The sequence below is a fragment of the Lichenostomus cassidix genome, chromosome 3, assembly GCF_008360975.1.
Source record: "Lichenostomus cassidix isolate B80296 chromosome 3, HeHo_3.0, whole genome shotgun sequence".
Taxonomy (NCBI): Eukaryota; Metazoa; Chordata; class Aves; order Passeriformes; family Meliphagidae; genus Lichenostomus; species Lichenostomus cassidix.
The window spans coordinates 12,967,024-12,986,660 of NC_139483.1; the positions used below are offsets into that span (position 1 = coordinate 12,967,024).

Sequence of the window (19,637 nt, forward strand, 5' to 3'; positions counted from 1 at the left end):
TCATGGTATTTAATCATCCAGTGACATTTGCAGTAACATTAGATGTTATTACTCTTGCTTATTTAAATGGTACTATGTTCACCAGAATTAATAGAAAAGTTTTTGAGATAAAAAAGTTCAATAGTCAAAAAAGAATTTAAAATTGTAGTTTAAGCATAATCAGACACGAGCTAAACTGCAGAATCATAGACAACCAATTAAAGTATTTATAGTTTTAGAGACAACTATTCATGTTTTTACATATTATAAATGTCTTGCCTAGTGTGTAATCTAATTAGATCCATCTTTAGAAATGCCTTTTTTAATGAATAATAATGACCTTAAGCCCAGATGCCTGTCTGCATATAAATTCTCTTCAAGCCTAATGTATGTGTCATTTACCACCTTTTTGTTACATTTTCTATAAAAGAATTGCAGTCCTATTTCTTTCTTTAGGAAAGCTTAAATTCTGCAGCAAAATAGTACCAGTCAGAAATCTGAGTCCTATGTAGCATCCCTAAAGGCTGTTTTTCGCTAAGCAGTGAAGGCAGTATAATCTAATACACTCTGATTTTACTGTCATTTAAAATATGTCCCCAGCTCAGCAGTACTGCTCTGCAAATTTTTTTTTTCCTTTTGGAACATAGAAAATATATACACAGAGTGAAGGAAAAGTTTAGTAGACTAATGGGACGATAGGATATCAATGAAAATGTATTGACACTCCATCATCATTAAATCTACTACCTACACTTCTCAGACTTCTGTGGTTATTTACAACATTCATGCACTTCATAACTGGCTAAATGCTCTGCTCAATTTAATAAATTTATAGAAAGGAAATTGTCCTAAATGTAACTTGACAAAGACTCCTAAATTAAAATAAATAAATTGAAAATTAAAGAATTGAAGGCAATACTTTCTGTTATTAACCACAGGCATATCTGTTAATGTGCCATCTCTGCGATTTATAACAGTAAGATTAAAAATTAGAATTTTTTGCCCCCTCAACTACAGGAAAAGTGGGCATGTGAATCATGCTTACATCTCTTTGAATTTCTGTCTATATAGCTGTGACTGATTCCTGCCAGCATTATTTATTATTGATGTTCTGGCCAGAACAAAAATTATTTAAGGAATTCGTTAGAAATATTAGGAAAGCTTTCAGTGATTTGGAAAATACTTTCTCTCTTTTAAAGAAGTTTTCAAAGTATGTAAGGTAAAATACATCACTCAATAAGCCTGGTAGGCTCATTGTACTGTATCTTAAAAATCATGAAGTTTTCCAGCTGAGAGTGGGAACTGGACCTCCATTTTCTGCGATTCAGTAGCATCACTTTTAAATCAAATCTTGGAAAACCTCTTGGTAACGAAATTTTTGTAGCTGTCAAAAATATTTGTGAGAGTTGCTTGCCTTTTACCTGCATTCAAAAGAGGTTCATGTATTTATTAATTTAAGTTTTTCAGCTAAATATCAATATGACTTGGTGTTTTCTTTGACTTAATGCAAAAGATAGCCTGGGAAACTGTTGACAAAATAAAACACAATGCTGTTGAAGCAAACCTTTGGTAACCAAATAAATTATATCAGGAAAAGAATGTAACAAAAATTTCTGAAACTGTATGAGATATAGCAGTATATCAAGTTTCAGCAAATTAATGGTCACTGGCTGTGTTCTGCACTGCCTGTCTCTAAGAGAGAGCAAAAAGCTCACCACAAGTCTCATCCTGCAATTCTTACTGTGTTTTTTGTCTTGATAAGAGCTGTGTGATACTTAATGTACAACCAGCTGCAAGTTCTCCTCTGACATGTTGGGTTCCTTCAGAAAATCATTTTAATTGTGATAGTGACCTTTGCTTCTAGGGTTTGCAGTTGGGCTTTGTTTTTGCAGAATTGGCTACAGCTGAGAAAAACTTCTTGTGAAACAACCCTTTTTAGCTTTGGACCCAGATATTATTTCTTCTTTAGAAACTGGATCCTTTATAAATGATTACATCAAATGAAGGGTAGACATCTGGAAGCATAAAATGGAAAAAAAAAAGAAGAGATGAAGAACTGAGAAGTAATTAAGTACTGGAAATGGGATTTGGAATTGCTATTTTATTTTCACTATTCTATTACACGTTCTTTATATATCTCAAGTATTTAATCTTCCTCACAGTTTTTCATCCCTAAAATAAGGTTAATAATATTCACTGTGTCCTCTAGCATTCCCTGTCTTTTTTGTTTAGTGATATCTCAGATTTAAGAAAAAAATTTGTAATATTTCTATCAATATTTACTGCAAGAGAAGTGGACCCTACTTATGGTTTTAGATGTGACATATTATATACAGTATTGAGCTGCGGTTGAGATACAAACATTGGAGCAAAAATTATGAATAAATTACTGTAATGCAGGGTACTCCAGATTGCTTTAGGGGCAACTAATTTCCTGATTTATTCATACATATTCTTTGTAAACAAATGTTCTTCTTTGGAATAACCATTTTGGGCCTGGTTTGTGGCTTATTTCTCATAGCATGACATGGCAAGAGGATCTATTGAGTAAAAACTGTTTATTTATAAAGGGGTCCTTAAAAAATGTACCTTCAAAAGATTTCTTATTTTATCTACTTTGCAAGTGAAAGCAAAGATTCTTTTTGAAAATTAATTGAAAACCTCTAAAATACACATAAAATTGTATTTTACTGGGATAAATGTCAGCAGATAAGAATTTTCTCAGATGTGCTGCACTCTAATGGTACTTGCTGATGGTGTTGTATGAAGGATTTTAGAGCTTTCCAGCAGAAAGCTTTTACAAAATGTCACAGAATGTAAAGCTTTGTAGTGGTAAAAAGGTGTAAGGAAGAAACACTGATTTTCCTTAAAACCTGGTTAGGTAAAGGCTATTCTGAACAATACAGACTGATTAGTTAGTAAAGAGAAAAAAAAAGCACTTTTGTAAGCTTCCAGATTTTGGTTCTTCTGCTACTAAGAATTTGCCTACAAGCAGAAGATGAATTCGTTCGTCTGTATTTGAATTCAAATGAAGATCTGATTTTCATCAATGTAACAGTGGAATGATTCTCCCCAGGCAATCTTTGAAAGCAAGGGAATATTCTTTCTGATTTCAGAAATATTTCGATGAAGGAGTTTGGTTGTACCTCAGACTGCTTTAGCTCTCTTTCATGGAATTTAGATATAGAGTTTTTAATGAAAAATATATCCAAATGTGTTGCCTTTGCTAACAATTTCTAAAGCAGGCTATGCAGAAATAATTCCAATCTGATCTTTCTAAGATGAAATAATGTTATGAAGGTTTCAAGGATATGTAGCATAAATAACTTTAGCTATAACATTTGATGTCATGGAGGTCTCATGAGGTTATCTTGAGATAGCAGTTGGACAGTAGATTAACAAGTAACTCACTTGTTTTTTATGCACAATTAATAGTTGTTTTTAAAAGGGTGGCTAGGCTGTCTAAATGACCATGTGAAATTGTTTAAATGGGACTGAACAGACAGTCCAACTCCACATTGTTTGCCATTTGGATAAAATAACCAGAGAGTGTACGACACCTGTGGCATAGAAGATGATCACCTCCCGAGCATTGCAAAATGTACAGGAAAAAAACCCAACAAACAAACCAGAACTGGTTAAACATATGCAAAAGGGACTCCTAGATTGCATTCCAACTCCTGTGCTGTTACATATCACCAGGTGCTAGATGGCCATGCACAGCCCCTGATGTGCCAGCTCCTCTCCACGGGTACATCTGCAGGAGACATTCAGCTGATCTGAACAGCCAAGCCAGGCTCAGGAATGGCATCACCAGAAAAGGGTGGGAAGCAGAAGCTCTGTCTAATGCCACAGACAGAATCCCAGAATGAGCAATCCACAGTGCTGACCCAATGTTCTCAATTTCAGTTTGATTTTAAATAGAATGACAAGGGGGTTGGAGAAAGCAAAGCACTCTGGCTAAATGAAATGTCAGCAAGTCTGTGATTGCAGGAGGGAGCATGAAGAATTCACTCCCTGAAATCTGTGAGCAAGTGTACTGAACATGAAAACTCCTAATCAAAGGAGAAGTAAAGTATTATCTATGTCTTACATGTTTAATCATTAGGAATATGAAAAGAAAAACAATAATAAAAGAACCAGTCACTCTGTACAGTTGGACAGATTTCTGGGCTTTGAAATAATATGTTGTTGAGTAGAATAACATTGATATGTTTATTTTGTCTTCAAAATCTTTTTAGTCTGATATTTTGATTTCACTAAGTAGTGAGGAAATATAGTGTGTAACTTTGAAGACCATAGTACTGCTCTGTTTCCTTCTCAGGAAAAAATGAGTCTTTGTTATAACTTACAGATGTACTCAAACATTTTTTTTAATGGAAGTAGCCATAACCATAACAAGATTTTATGCATTTTTTGAGGCATAGTGTGTACTTAGTCACCTCTCATGATGTCTGTAGGAATTTGCTGACAAACTTATGAGTGCATCCCATTTCTTTCTCTTTCCTTGTCATAGCTGTGGATGCTGCCACTATAGCATTGCTGGAGGTAGAATACATATTTTGTGGAATAGTTTATGCTGTATCTGATACACCATTCCTAGATTAAAAAAAAATAAAGTACTCTTTGAAACATCTACTAATTTCTGGCAAAATGATACATTCCTGAAATCTGAATAATGTATTTTTTAAATTGCTGGTAAGATTTGCATTTGACAAAAACCTGTTGCTGCTTCTGATCAGCTGTTTTCACTGATGGTTTTGGACAAGAAATTACATGTACAGTTTCCTTAGTATAAAATATATATTTCTTTTGGGGCAAACATATGAAAGTAGCTTTTCCTCTCTATTTAATCTATTCTGCAAGGGACACTGTAGTGCAGTTCTATTCAGCAAATGATGACATAGCACTTTTTTATTTGGGGGGACAGGGAAAGAAATGCATTTTCATCCTACTGAAATTGCTTACTTGCATAGAAAATGCTTGAAGTCTGGAAGAATGTATCAAGTTTTTTCTGTGCCCTTTTCATAAATCAGTTTTTAGCAGACACTATTTGTTAACTGAAATTTGGAGATATTTAGGTAAAACATGGTAGTGAGAGAGACAAGATTGTCTGTTTATTTAGGATTTCCTTGTGCCTCCTTTAAAAAACCCTCAAAATGTACATAGATTTCAAGCTGTAAAAAAGAGAGTTGCATGGTCATTAGATTTGGGACTTGGAATTCTGATTTAGAGATTTTTTTATCCTTCTTTAAGGATAATACCAAATTGTCAAGTAGTGTTTAAATCACGTGTCAGCAATGAATGACATAAATTTCTGATTGGTTTTTCTTGACAAAAACTCTGTCCTCTACTCAGATCCACTGAGCTATAAATTGCACAATGCAATTTCATTCAAGAACCAACCAGAGAGAGAATAAAATCCTAAAGGTTTTATACTTACCCATTAATTGATAATAATGTGCTATCTTTCAGATAAATCAGCCATGTGGTTTTTAAATTTGGGGACTGTATTTGATTTTTAAAATTCAGTCTTCTTTAAATGTCAGTGGATGTGAGTGTCATACCCAATTTCTGCCTGGAACTACTTTCTCTAATAAAAATACTACCAGACTAGGGTTTATTTCCTCTAATCCCTATGCAAAGATGTTGAGGAGGATTAGGTTATTCTTGGGTGAAATATAATTTCATTGTATTTTTAGAAATTTTATTATATAAAAAAAAACCTTTCATGAGCTACCTGACTTAAATAGCATGACTGTCAAAACTTTCTAAGTGTGCTCAGGAACAGAGGGGTTTTTTTGTTTGTTTGTTAGGGGTTTTTTTGTTTGTTTTTGTAAATCCTCTTGAGATGTCACATTCGCTGTGTAACTGAAGTGAACCTGAAGGACTTTTAGCTATAGTGTATTTGCAGTGCTTTCAAAATAGAAGAATTAATTGGTTAGTGGGTTCTGTGCTAAATACCCTTTCAGTACAAAATTTTCATTGCACTTGAATCCATGAGAGTTTTGCCATTCCCATAGTTCGTTTGTGGACTTGCTGGAATGGATGCACCCATTCTGATCCACAAGAGTTCTCTAGGGTCAAAGAATGACAAAAACAATTTGGCAACATTCGTGCCCCTCATGATCTCAAATGCTTAAAAATTTTGAATTTTCAAATGCTTGAAAATTGTCTTGTTCTTTGTATTTGCATTACTCCTTCTGGTACATGCCTGTGAAAGAAAGAGATAACAAACAGAAGTTACCTAGTTTGCTGAAGGAATGCAGATACATATTTTTTATTTAATATCCCACTTAGATTCAGAGATAAGATCTAATTTTTTTTTGATTGTTTCCACAAGGACCTTGTTGATTTGGCTCTTTCATGAAGAATCATTATTTTCCTGCACTTCCCTTTTTGACAAGCCAGAATATTTTTATTTGAATTTATGTTCCACTTATAGAGAAAAGAGTGTATTCAGAACTATAATTACATATGAAAGAATTACAAATTATATATAATAAAGATACATTGAAAAGAGAATTCCTATGCAATATATGTGAAATTGAAACAAGAACTTTAATTGTAGAGCATTTCTTAATGAATGTGCTATGTCTGTGCTGTGAAAAGATAGAAACTGATATAACCAGTTGTATAAAAAAAAAGAAAGAAGCGGATACGTCTTTTTATGGAGATAGACCAGACTTCTGAGTGACAAAGTGAAGGAGGTATTTGAAGCTCATTGATTAAAAGCAAGTATAGAAGCCAAGGAAAATGAAGGAAATCTACCACTCAGGTGTACACTTGAAAGCAGCAAAATAAGAATCTTGCTTCTGTGAGAGATGAGATTGCTGTAAATGCAGTACAAGAGCTCTCCAAGGGGTAGGACCTTCACACTGGCCATTTCAAAGGGTAGCCATTCCTGAGGAAATTATCCAAGAAACTAACCATATGGCCAGTCTGGACCACAGGAAAAAATAGTAGTAAAGCAGCAGGATGCAGTTGGACTATATATCGTTTTACTCAGAACAGGTGCTTTCACATTATATTTAGGACCTGTCCAAGAACAAGTAATTGACAGCAATGCTAAGGTCAGAATTCGAGAGCATTACTGAATGTCTTGGAAAGGTAAGCCCATGGGGTAGCATTTTCCTAGAGGATATCCTGGAACTTAATCTCTGAATGGGCGAAGATTCTTCTGCTTTATGTTTATTTGGCTCTCTATGGACTAAAAAAACCACCCCCAGCCCCTGCAATTTACAGTTCTATTTTCACTCCTCTATTACAGTTTGGTTTTATTTTCCCATTCCTCTTGTTTGTGCTCTTTTTGCTTAGTTTTGCAATCTCTTTGGCTTTAGGTATTAAATAAAGCAACCAAAAAGGCACAAGTCCAGTAACATTCTGCATTTTCATGCCTTGCTTTTCCAAACAGGCTGGTTCAGACTTCTGGATTTGTTGATCAGAACAACCAAACAAAACCTTCTATCAGGACACAAGCCATCAAAATATAATGCGTTTGTTCTCATTTCCACCTAAACTTCTGCCAAATGGTTGGTTTGTCTCTGCACTCTGTGAAATGTGGAGCCATGTAAAGATGATTATTTGGTCTGACTTGAACAGCTAACTTTTTTGAGCCAGTAGTGTGTACACATACTACAAGAGCAGTGTCTTTAAGCAGTTCCAGCTTGTGCTAGTTGAATGACACCCCTTGGATCTTATCTGCCATAAATCTCATGCTCTAGGAAGAGATCAGTTGAATTGGCCCAGGTTCCTTTAGAATGTCACCAAGAGCCTTCAGGTCAATGGAAACATCTGTTGGAATTTCATGCTCACTTTGCTACTTGACCATGACTATGTGCTTCCTATTGATTCTGCTCACAATTGCGTGCCAAAAAATGCCGTATAATCTTCAGTTCAGCACTTCTGCAATCTGCTGTTGGTATCTCTGTGACAGTCAGCTGCACTCATTTCGCTGCAGTGCTCCTATTTTCCTTCACGTGCTGTTCCAATTTGAGAAGATATACCTGTTACTATCCATTCTTCTCTTTTTTTTTTTTTTGAATGAATACAGTATTCCTCTTGTGTTGATCACATTTTCCAGAAATGACAGGATGTCTGAGATTCTCATGAACTTTCCTTTTAGCATTCCCCAGTTTTCACATCGCCTGATTTGCATTGCTGATTCTTTCTTGATGTTGAACCACATTCCACTAAAATTTCCTCCCTCAGATACTTGATTCTTATACTAAGTCAGAATTACTCATATTCCTTATTGAATGATATTAAACACAGTAATAAAGATAAGGAAATGTATGTAGCAATCATAATTGGTTTTAGATGGCCTGTATTACTGCAGATGGCCTCTGCAGGTTTGAAGGGTTTACAGGAAATATTTTATTCCTTCGCAATCTCCTTGAGTGCTGTACCTCCCCCCTTACTGCTATGTCTTCCCATTTATATTCCCTAAAATCTGTTCTTTTTCCATTTCTCCATTTCCTGTGTGGTGATCTTTTCCAATTTTCAGTGATGTTGGCCTCTTCATTTCAACCCCCAGCCCATGCTTTCTATAAAGACCTGGCCAAGGCATTAACTGCTTTTAAGGGGCTCACAATTCTTTATTCAGTGTATTTATTCCTTTGCATATTTTTCTCCTTTAAACCACTCTCTCTGGCATTTGGTCACTCCCTGTAATGATTTTTTTCTCACCCACAGTGAAACCTTTGAAGCTGTGTGTGGAAAAGTAAACTCTTTCTACCTTAAGGTGTAATTTCATTCAACTCCTTTTTGTTGCCATCTCCAAAGGTGGGATTTGAAGAGCTTTAACACGGTGGTGTGTTGCAGTGCTGCCTACTGTAATACATAATACACTTTATTAAATATATATGATACATTTCCTTATAAATGTACCTAGAAAGTGACACAAATGGAACAGCAGAGCACCAGGACCTCCTGCTCTAAGTTGTTAATGCCTTTCATAAAAGAAATCCATATGCAGTACTACAGAGCTCTCATGCCTTGAAAATCATGTTAAAAACAAAACTGAATACTTGTAATACTGAAAAAGTTTAAATCAAACTGCCTCCAGAAGCTCCTTTGGGTGCCCAGGTTTGGCTTGGATGCAGCAGCAGCAGCAGCACTGTGTGTTTTTCAGTGCAGGCTCTGTAATGCAGCTGCTGTTGTTTCTTCTCCCCTGGGTTCCCATATGCAGGCAGAGAGGCCTCACCAGCCTCACAGAGGATAGAAAATGCTCCAAGAAAGGCAGCTGCCCGGGACTTCTGTGAAATGCAATTGTCTGGGAAGATCAGCAGATAAAGGGAATGCAATTTCATCCTGGCTGATTCTGAAGGCCATTCACGTCAGACATGTGGTCAAAAAGCTAACATTGCTTTTGCCTCACCACTCTATCACTGCAGTCATAGAGAGGTCCAAGTAATTATTTTTATTAATACAAAATAAATTTAAATAAATAAATAAATAAATAAATAAATAAAAAGCTTAGGCTTGATCTGGGACGATTTTTTTCCTCTTTAGAACTAAAATAGCTGAGGAAGTCAAACAAAATTAGTCCAAAAACCAAGGGCAAAAAGTAAGGAATTAATCAATTTTCCTGACTAGCAACACATTATGCATCGCCAAGAAGAAAACAGAAGCCGTGAGAAAAGGTCTAATGATGCAGCTTATAAATTGCAGATGGCCTGTTTGTGAGACGTAAAAATCGATTATAGTCTATAAAGATTATAATGGTCTCACTGAAGGGTTGGGAACGCTGTGTGTCATTAGAATTCATGAAGGGATATATTAGCCTTTCCCTCAGTAAAGATTTTATGTTCACCATTTGACAGTGGGGAGGCCAGGTAGCCTAGCTCAGCCTGTAAGCAATTCCAACATGAGGTGAAACTCAAGGAAGCTGAGGAGCTTCTCCTGACAGAACTTCCATTGCCTGTAACAGCACTTCACCTGACATTTCCTATGGAAGCAGAGTATTTTGTTTTCACTTTTACCATTGCCAAAGAAAGAATGAAGGGAATGCTCTGTCCCCTAGCTCTGAAAACATCATGAAAACATGGGCTAAACTCTGTTTCTAACCTGAAGTAATTAGGGAGAGAGAGAGTCAAGGTCTTCCAGCATCACCTAAGGAAGAGAGGAAGCATGGCAGTGCTTTGCATGCCTGAGCTCAGGAGAGAGGAAACATGTTTATCCTTTTAACATTTGATCTCCTTTATTTTAACCTTTAATTACATCAGTGACTCTCTATATAAGAGGGGAATTAGAGTCTATTCTGAACTGTGAATTCTAAAACCTGTTTCTCTGTAGGGATAAATAATTTATACATTCTTGCTATCCGGCAATTTAATGAGACCTTATGCATGAAAACAAATTTATAGCTCTTAGCTACTGCAGAACTATTCAATAAAAATATCTGGGGTGAAAACAGGCAGAAGTTGTGTGCAGCTTCTGGGATTTCACTTGAATTTTTAAAAATGGTGATGCTGTGAGAATTGTCTTCAGAGTTGTTAAATTAATGTTTGACTGCTATGAAGATCAGGAGCCACCAGATATGTGTTTAGTGTGTGCTTATCTAATGCTGGATCCTGTAGAATACAAGCCAAACCATTCTATAAAGTAATTTCTTAAGGACAGGAAATTCAAAGGAAATTAGCTAACTTATAAGTTTAAGAGTTTAAATGTGAAATAGGAATCAGCCTACTGGAAAATGTGGTCTGGAGAAATAGAAAACAATATTTACCATTCATATCTTTTACACTATCTCTAGATGGTCCCTACTACTGTACTATATTAATACAAAATCCACTTCAAAAAGCTTCAAGTTTTCTTTTAATTTTGAAGCACAAACTTATTACAATATGCCTGCTGATTAAAATATGCTTACACGTAGCTAAGCTGAATTTTTTTTTAATGAAGTGATTCATCATTAGAATATTATTAAGAATTTTAATGAAATACTCCCCCAGAAATGTGTCAGTTGCAAGAAATATTTCATCAGAGATAATCCTCATCTTAGTTTAGAAACAGAGAGCTGTATCCCTGCAGCATCAATAGTGTAGTGGCTAGGGCATTTATCTCCAGTGCCTGGTTTTTCGAATAAATTAAATATATGTGTGTACATAGATATATATAAAATTCTCTTTAGAACAAATTTTACCTAAGTGGGCCGGCGCATCTCATATCAACACATAAAAACATGAACATGTACAAAGATGAAAGGGATCTATTTTTCTTCTGGGTGAAAGCAAGATGTAAAAGCCTCTACTTTTTTTGCTTGAAGTCTTAGCTCCAGCTGCAGAATGTTGGAGGGAGGATCCTTTAACACTTAAGAGTTTTATTGGAAGTGTTCTTCTGACAATGTCATAAGCAAGGCATTTAGACCTCATTTTGGTCTTTATGAGGATATGTTTTTGTAGAACTAGAGCTATCAAGGTGCCTGAGGTGACCTGTCTCTCCCAAAGATGAAGATTTTGCAATGGGCAGACAGCACAAGATATTGTGTATACAGGCTGAAAAGCATTATCTCCATTCCTCAGAGCTCTTGCAGATTAATTCACAGAAATACTTTTATTCCCTATTTCCACATAGTCATAAAACAAGAAAAGGGAAAAAAAAAAAATAGGAAAAAGCAACAGAAAGCATCAAAGAGTTGGTAGCCTCCTGTAAAAGTTTGTTTTGAAAATCATTTATATATGTCTTAGCTTTATGCAGTATGTTTGAGCCAGTGTCTTTATAAATTAATGTCAGGATGTTTCAGAAATCACTCATGTTGATGGGAAAGCTCCAGAAGGAATATGGCCTAAGTCCTGTTAGCTATCAAACAGTGATTGTCCTTTACCATTTATGATTTGCATTGAAAGGCAAGATTTGAGGAAATCATACATAAACGTGTGTCACATTTCCACACAGAATGACTAATGTTTCAAAATCGGTTGACCCTAAATAGATCTTTATACCCATTAAAAAAAAAAATATGTGACATCTGTTAGCCAAATCCTGGCCACATAATTTTTAATTGAAATGCATGAAAGCTTCTGGCAAGTAAAAAGGTAACCTTCTCATGTATCTGTCTGAGAACAGAAAAGAAACTTATTTCTCTTCTTCAGGACATCTATACTGATATTAAGCTATGAAATGGCTGCCTTGTTTCAGTTGAGTTACTTGAATGAGGGATATAGTGCCCAAATGGTTTGGTCTTTGGCAGTCTCTCTGGGAGCCAGCAGGTATTAAAGAAACAAGAACCTTATTGACCATTTCACATATAAGCCTGGAGCTCTATTACCTAAAGATGACACAGCCATTACTATATCATTGCATTCATTAGTTTTTCTGACCACTTTGGGACTGCTGCTTACTCACCTGCAAAGGAGAATTGGTTATTCCCTGCTTTTTAAAGTATTACATAGGCAGGTTTTCATTTTTAATTTATGTAGTATAGCTAAGGAGATACTCCGATGTCTCTAGCATCTGAACAAGTCAGTAGTTAATCTTGTTATGTTAGAAAGAATTTGGCATATTTATAGCATTTTATAGCCACATTGGCTTAGATTCTAACAATTTGTGTTCCATAACATTTTCTAACTGAAGAACTCGAGTCAAAAATCTCCCCAAAAAGGATATATTATATTATATTATATACTCAAGTATTTTTCCTTTTAAATTAACACTGAATTCTTTCTGTCATAGCAGAACACTTATTGAGCTAAATCTTGTTTAGACAAATCCTGAAAGATGCCAAAGTAGTAACAGGAAAAGTGTAGTGAATGATCACTGCTATTGTTATGCTGCAGAAATATTAATCCATGGCCTCAACATCAGAATGCCTTGAATGAAGATGACACTTAAAAAAACCCTATATTTTAGGGCTCCACTGACAGAGTTGATATTTAATTGTGTTTCTTGATCCCATAAACAACATAAAACCCATAAACAACATAACAATAAGGATGTGAAATCTCCATATTCTAATGATAATGGTTAGCTTTAGCTCTCAGTCTAGACCTCCAAAGTGGTGCTAAGTGAATTAATGAATGCAGAGATGAGAAGTGATGCAAGCACTCTGTTCTCAATATTAATTTTCTGGATGCCAGCAGAAGTTGTATAACCAATAAAGGAAGAAGTGCCTAGGCATATTCTCACACCTTTATACTTTGACAGCCCAAAAGTGTTGGGAGGAGAGGGGCAAGTGGCTACAGAGAGGGAGGCAGAAAAAACGGCATTTCTTTGTAATGTGGCTGCTAATTTCAATGCCTCCTTTTTATTACTGATTATATCCTTTGAAAACTGAACAAAATAATGAATTATTTATGTAGAGATTAGGGATGTCATTCTCATGGAGAACTATTTTTTGAGAAAATAAATTCAATGCCAGACATCTGTAAGGCCAAAATAGAAAAAAAATTGTTCACTTAATAAAGTTGTTTTGTTCAGTGATGTTAAATGGCACCCGAAGAAAGAGAAGAGAATAGCTCCACTATTCAGATGAAAGTTCCATATCCTTCATTTTGAACACAAGCATATTTGTGTTTATCTTATTTCATCATAGCTTCATACTGTATGGGGAAGAAGAGGCATAAGGATGCAAATGCGGCTAAGAATAAAAGTGGGAGAAGAACAGAATGAGTTTAAGAACACAGCAGAAATATTAAAAAAAGTAATACCAGGAGAGATGGTAAAAAGGAGTTTCATATGCCTAGAGAGCAAGAGTCTGGATGGATAATTGTAAGATGATGAAAGAAAAGATATGGACTTGTATGCTAAAGAAGCTACAAAAAGAATCTAATAGAAGAGTACTAAAACAAAACCACGTAAAATAGGGAAAAGTAATAAATAACATTACAAATACAAGATTCTCTCCTGGATAAATAGAACTTGCTCCATTAAGTTCACTTGCAGCTACATGTATGACTGACAGCCTGGTCTACACTAGCAATTTCTTGAAGTAGTTATAGCACAACTTTTTGCATCTCCGCAATATCTAGGGTGGGCCTGGCTTGGTGCTATATGTCTTCCCACAAGATGCAATAATATTATCCTTAAATTAAAGTAGTCCCACAAGCCTGTGCTTCCACGAGCACAGACTTCCCTAGGAAGCAGCACGCTTAGCAACACTGGTATCCATGGCAGTATCTACCACGTACGAGTCTAAATGTGGAAGCTCTTTCCTCTTTCACAGTTTTTTATGTCACTACGATCACGCTGCCTGCCATCAGCCCCAGCCCTCATTCACAAGCTGGAGTCAGAACATTTACAGACGCACAGGAGACACGGTCTGATGGCTGCACTTTCCCTCGGCAAAGCCCCTGCTGCTGGGGTTGCTGTTTCGGGATGCTGAGGTCAGCTGTGGCAAAGGAGATGGCTTGGTGGCAGGCGCAGAGGGCACTGCCCCTAACTGAAGTGCCCAGGCACCAAATGGCAAGGCAACATTATAGCCTAAGCGTGGATTAACCTGGGTGGAGCTCTGTCAAAGGTGAAGCACCTTGAAGCCCTTTGCCAGGAAAAATAAACCAACCCTTTTGAAACCCTGTGCCAGAAAACTGTGCAGTGTCTTTACCAGGACCAGCAGTGGTGTTTTGGGGTGTAACTGCACCCTGTCTGCTGGCACAGGGTGGGGATGTCATGTCCAGGTACAATTTGACCATTTCTGCACCAGGTGATGGATGGCTGAAGCTGCTGGGCATTGCAGAGCTTTCTAGGAGCATGGAGAGTCCTTTCAGCCCCAGAGCAGCTGGTGGGGCTGGATGCTGCAGCCACTGCCCATCCTGGAGTTTTCCAGCATCCACAGCCTGTCCGTGAGGCTGTCACCGTGTGCTGCTCCCCGGTGAGGGCTGTTCAGGTAGTACTTAAGAAAATTATTTGACCGCTTTATGCCAAGAAAAGAAGTATTTTACTTTTAAAATGGGGGTATTCTCAATTCTTTGTGTCTCAGTCCTTTTTCAACTCCATTGGGATGGTCTCTGGCTCCTCTCCCCTTGGCTATGGCTTTTAATTCTTCTCCTGCTTCTCTCCCCGTCTGTCCCTCAGCAGCTGTGCCCTCCTTCACCCACCAAGGCCTGTGTTTGCGGCTTTGCCATGCCGTCCATCCTGCAGCTGTTTTCCTGTGTTCCCAGGACTCTGTTTTGGCTCCTGCTCCTCTCCCCGGCCTCAACAGCTGCCTGGCTCTTCCTCCTGCAGAACGCTGCCTCCTTTTTCCCCCAGGACTCTACCCTAGGCTCTGCCTTGGAGCCTGGCTGCCTTTCCCTTTGCCATTCCCCCTCTCCGGGGCCACAGCAGCTGTTGTTGTTCCTTTTCCCCAGCTCGTGGCCCCCCCGGAATGTTGACTGAATTCCTCATTTTCCCCTTCCCCACCGTGGCAGCACATCGTGGTGGTGCCAGGCTGGCGAGCAGGGTGAGAGCATGGGCCTTGGCAGAAGAGCTGCTCAAGGAGAGGCCTGTGGCACCCTTAGGAAAATCCCTAATGTGCCGTGGACAGCCAGGCCCTTGGGATTAGTAAAAACAGAGGCACAGTGCCCATGTGGTGAAAAGAGCAGCCAGGACAGCTGTTGGATAAGTCAGGCCTCGCTGCAATTGCTGCTCAGCAGGCAGGACCTTCTCACGGTGTGTAAATGGAAACCTGGGAAACACAAATTGCTGTCCCACTTTTGGGCAGGAAGGCGGCTTGCAGCAGCTGCTGTGCCGCTGTGGTACCAGCGGTGTGTGGAGTGGAGTGGAGTGGCTGTGTGTGCTCAGGTGTGGATGCTGCAGTGCGCCTTAATATTCTGTTTACACTGAGCAAACTGCTCATTACTGGCCGAGGAACTGGACTGTGAGAGAGTTGCCATGCAAAAGAGAGTTCCAGCAGCTCCCACGAAAAAGATGACATTTAAAGATAGCAGCAGTCTCCCTTTCTCACTCACTTGTTTACCTAGGGAGCTGTGGCGTGTTATTGTGCCACCATAAGCTGTGAAAAAGGGTGATGTGATCAGGGTGGTGGTCGGGGTACAGAACTGAACCTCAGTGTTCAGAGATGTCTTGGCAGAAGCCCTGATGATGGCAGCAGCTTTCTTCAGCCTCTGTCCTTCTCCCTTTATTGCCCCAGGCACACCCTGGCATGAAGGAACCAGGAGTTCAACCTAGCTGGCAGTTCACTCAGGTCCCCACTTCCACAAATGACATCAAAACCTTAATAAGGGAGTCTGGTCTGGTTTCAGACCTTCAGAAACTCCACCTTAATTTTCTTTTAATCTTGAAGAAGCACCACTCCGTTTTCCTCTCATGCAATTCACCTGGACACCTCTTGGTACTGCCTCAGTGTAGTCCACCTGCTGCTAAATCCCCAAACTCTTCCCTCCACAGCCAGGTGAGTGTAGTTTATTTATTTTGTAACCACAAGTAAAACTGCCAAAAAAAGTTGCTGGGAGGAGAGATACCCCTTTTAAATGTAAAGAGAAAAAGAAAATATAGATAAAAGAGGAAAAGAAATTAATAGTAATAAGAGTGAAGGACCATGACTGGATCCAGGCCATGACTGGGTGTTGACTGCAAAGGGGAGGAAGGTGAGGAGGAAGATGAGGCACCCTGAAGATCAGGAAGAACTCAGATGTTTGCTGTGGGACAGTCTGGAAGTCCAAGCAGTAGTGGTAAGATGGTTTTGATCACTGTCTTTTTGAAGAATGTTGAATGAGGGGGATTCCCAGTGTTGCTGTGCAGTCTTGTGGGGAGTAAGTATTAGGTTCCCTCTGCACATAGGTTCAGCTTCCTGCTTTCCAGTGAGGTGGGGTATGAACTGATAAGAGGCTTCTGCATCAGCTTCATCCAGAAAGGAAACAGTTTCTCACATCATGATGCATTCAAGAGCTAAACCAGCACATAATGAATGGTTACAATGCAAGGGACTCCCTGTAAATACTCAAGCTAGTTCTGATTTAAAATGCTAATTCAGGTGTCAGTGGTGCCTGATTTAAATCAGTGAAAGATCTGATCCTATCTCTAAAAGGAATGAAAAGTTAAATGCATGCTAGAGCATTCAACTGTTTTTCTATACTGAGCTGTATTTGGGGGGGAGGGTATCATGGTTTGTGGTTTTTTTTTTTTCTGAGTGCATCTGCCTATAATTAATTACTTCATGGCTTCATTATCTGCTACTAGATGTACCCTGTAGGTGAGCAAAAAAGCCCTGCAGACCCATGTTTGTCATTCTGCAAAGCAAAATCCTTCCGAGAATGCCATCTGATTCTGCTGCAATGCAGTGACTGGCTGGGGTTAAAAGCCTTGCGCACAATTCCTGCTAGCTGGTCATTAATCTTCAGGAAAAGCCCCATGTCTTAATTGCTATTGTATAATTAGTAACCTCTTCCATCTAACCAGTGTTAAGCTGAACTTGTAATGTGCCAAGTCACCATCATTCTCTCTAAATGAGGATCTGGAAGTACTGCTCGAAACCGTGTGTAACAGTGATATTATTTTTTTTTTTTCTTAATATTCCTTTGACAAATGTTAAGACCAGCACCATCAGTGCTCTATGGCCAACTCTGAAAATCCACAGAGCTGCCACAGATCACTGCAGCATAAGTGGCTAAACAAAGTAATCCCCAAAATTGAAAATGTAAAGATGAGCAAAGACTGTCAGGCTTCTTATATAACTTATGTTGTAAAGGAGCTGAAAATACCAGCCAGAAACTACCTCTTGATTAGGGAATATGGAGCTGAAAGTAAGAAAAGAAAGACTTTAATGCAGCCATGAACCTCAGGGCAGCCAAATATAACTAAGCTTGAAGAAATTTATGTAGTTTCCTTAATATCTATGGCCTTGGTATTCGAATGTTTGCTGTTGGATTAATTGATAGCTCAGTATCAATGGTAAGTGGATTTAAGTTTCCCTGTGGTATTTAGTATCTTTGTCTGGAAAAGGTTTCTGTCCTGAGGAAAATGTAGATCTCTTCTGTAAAAATACAATTCAGAGGTAGAAACATTGAAATATTTGATTTTGGTAATAGCAGATTTATTTCTATCAATAACTTTCAGAAATAATATTCTCAAATATCTAAAATATTATGCAAAGCAATATGAAATAAAAATAAAAGAAAACCTACTTCAGATGTGTTTGAAAATTGCTTTGGTTTTCTCAGAAATTTTCATTTGGATAAACCTGTACTTTCTGAGAAAGAAAAATCTTCTCAACTTTCTTTTCCCCAAAATAATTAGCATTCAGGTGGTCAAGTTCTTGTCCTCAGTGTGATTGTGAAAAGATTTTAGAAAACTGACAGACCTAAGGTAGCTGCTAGGTTGAATAACCAGCCATAAATAACAGCAAAATTGTACTCAGAAAATTCACTGACTGTTTTCTTCTCACCAACACAACTATAATTGGCAAAACAAAATTAATGCAATAGAGATGAGCATCTGTTTTGCTTTAAGGCAGTCTCTTGCCTGGTGTAGTTTCCCAGGATTTATGCTGGCACATAAGACTATAGGATCAGGCCCAAAGAATTGGTGTGTAGTGTAGTTCTGTGTTTGTGTAGTGGCGAATATCTAGTTGGAGCCTGCTCTTCAAGCAGGGCTTCATCTTTTCTATTCCTTCTTTTCCTTCTTTCTTTTCCTATTTCTTGCCTGTGTTGTATGGTTAAAATGATACAGGAATTAAAACAATAAAACAAAAGTTCTCAACTGTCTCTCAAGGAGAGCTTGAAAAATTCAGGTGAATCAGCAAGAGATATTTAAATAGCTCCTCATTTTATTCAACTGGAATATCATATGGCATACTTAATGTGCTGTCAGTGGATTTTCATAAATGTTCAGGACCAAAATAGAGAGGTCAGAAGCTCTACCGCCGTTGTCAGAAACTTTTTGCTGGTTATTTCATTTTCTTCTTATTAAATCCTCTAGACAGAAGCAACTGAATCTTTAGCACTCAGTAATAATTCAAACATAATTCCCCTTTGCTTTCATGCTTTGCAGAAGTTTCTTGGAGATTAAAACAGGTTTTCTCTGTTCTTGCAGTCATTTCCAATATTCCATAGTATCCTTTCTGTTTAATTATTATTTTATTTTGAGTTTTGCTTGTTCCCTATGGCCTTAAAAAAGTTTAGATTGTTAACATTCTTTAGGTTCAGAAAGGCACTTTTCTAACTCGTTCCACCATGCATAATAAAGCCCTGATCTCTGTGGAAACTTCAGCAGCTGTTTTATAGTACTTTAAGGTGGACTCTAGAATTTCTACAGTTGCTTTTCCTATTCTCATCACCTTGAAAAACACATTTGATGAACAACAGGGATAGAGACAAGTGCTAGGACAGCAGACAAATATTATATTAGAGAGAAAATATGATCTGTCTTTAAGCTTAAAATGGGGAGTTTAAGTGTTCTTGTCATTTTAAATGGCCCAAAAGACTAATGAAAAACCATTAGGAAAGGAGAGGCATTACAAAGAGAAAACAGGAAAGAATGAAAAGGAGGGCTCTGGGTTCTGGTTCTTTCTGATGAAATTCCTTTAAATTCTGTCACATTTATTCTTTATTGCTTGGATTGCTCTTAGTAATTTCAGATGAGCCTAAACGTCTGTTATGTAATAATTTAGGCAGTACAAATATAGTGCAGGTATGGATGCAACCCCAAAATTTGGGCTCATGCCTTACAATCATGTCATGGAGATTCATGTTGCCATGGGAGTGTTTTACTTCTACAAGCAAATT

At 37.7% G+C, this 19,637-nt stretch overlaps 1 protein-coding gene across 11 annotated transcripts in view; it reads left to right on the forward strand.

Annotated features, from left to right (window-relative positions):
* Positions 1-19,637, forward strand: part of NRXN1 (neurexin 1) — a 670,457-nt gene that overhangs the window by 19,359 nt on the left and 631,461 nt on the right. The gene's annotated exons all lie outside the window — the stretch shown is intronic.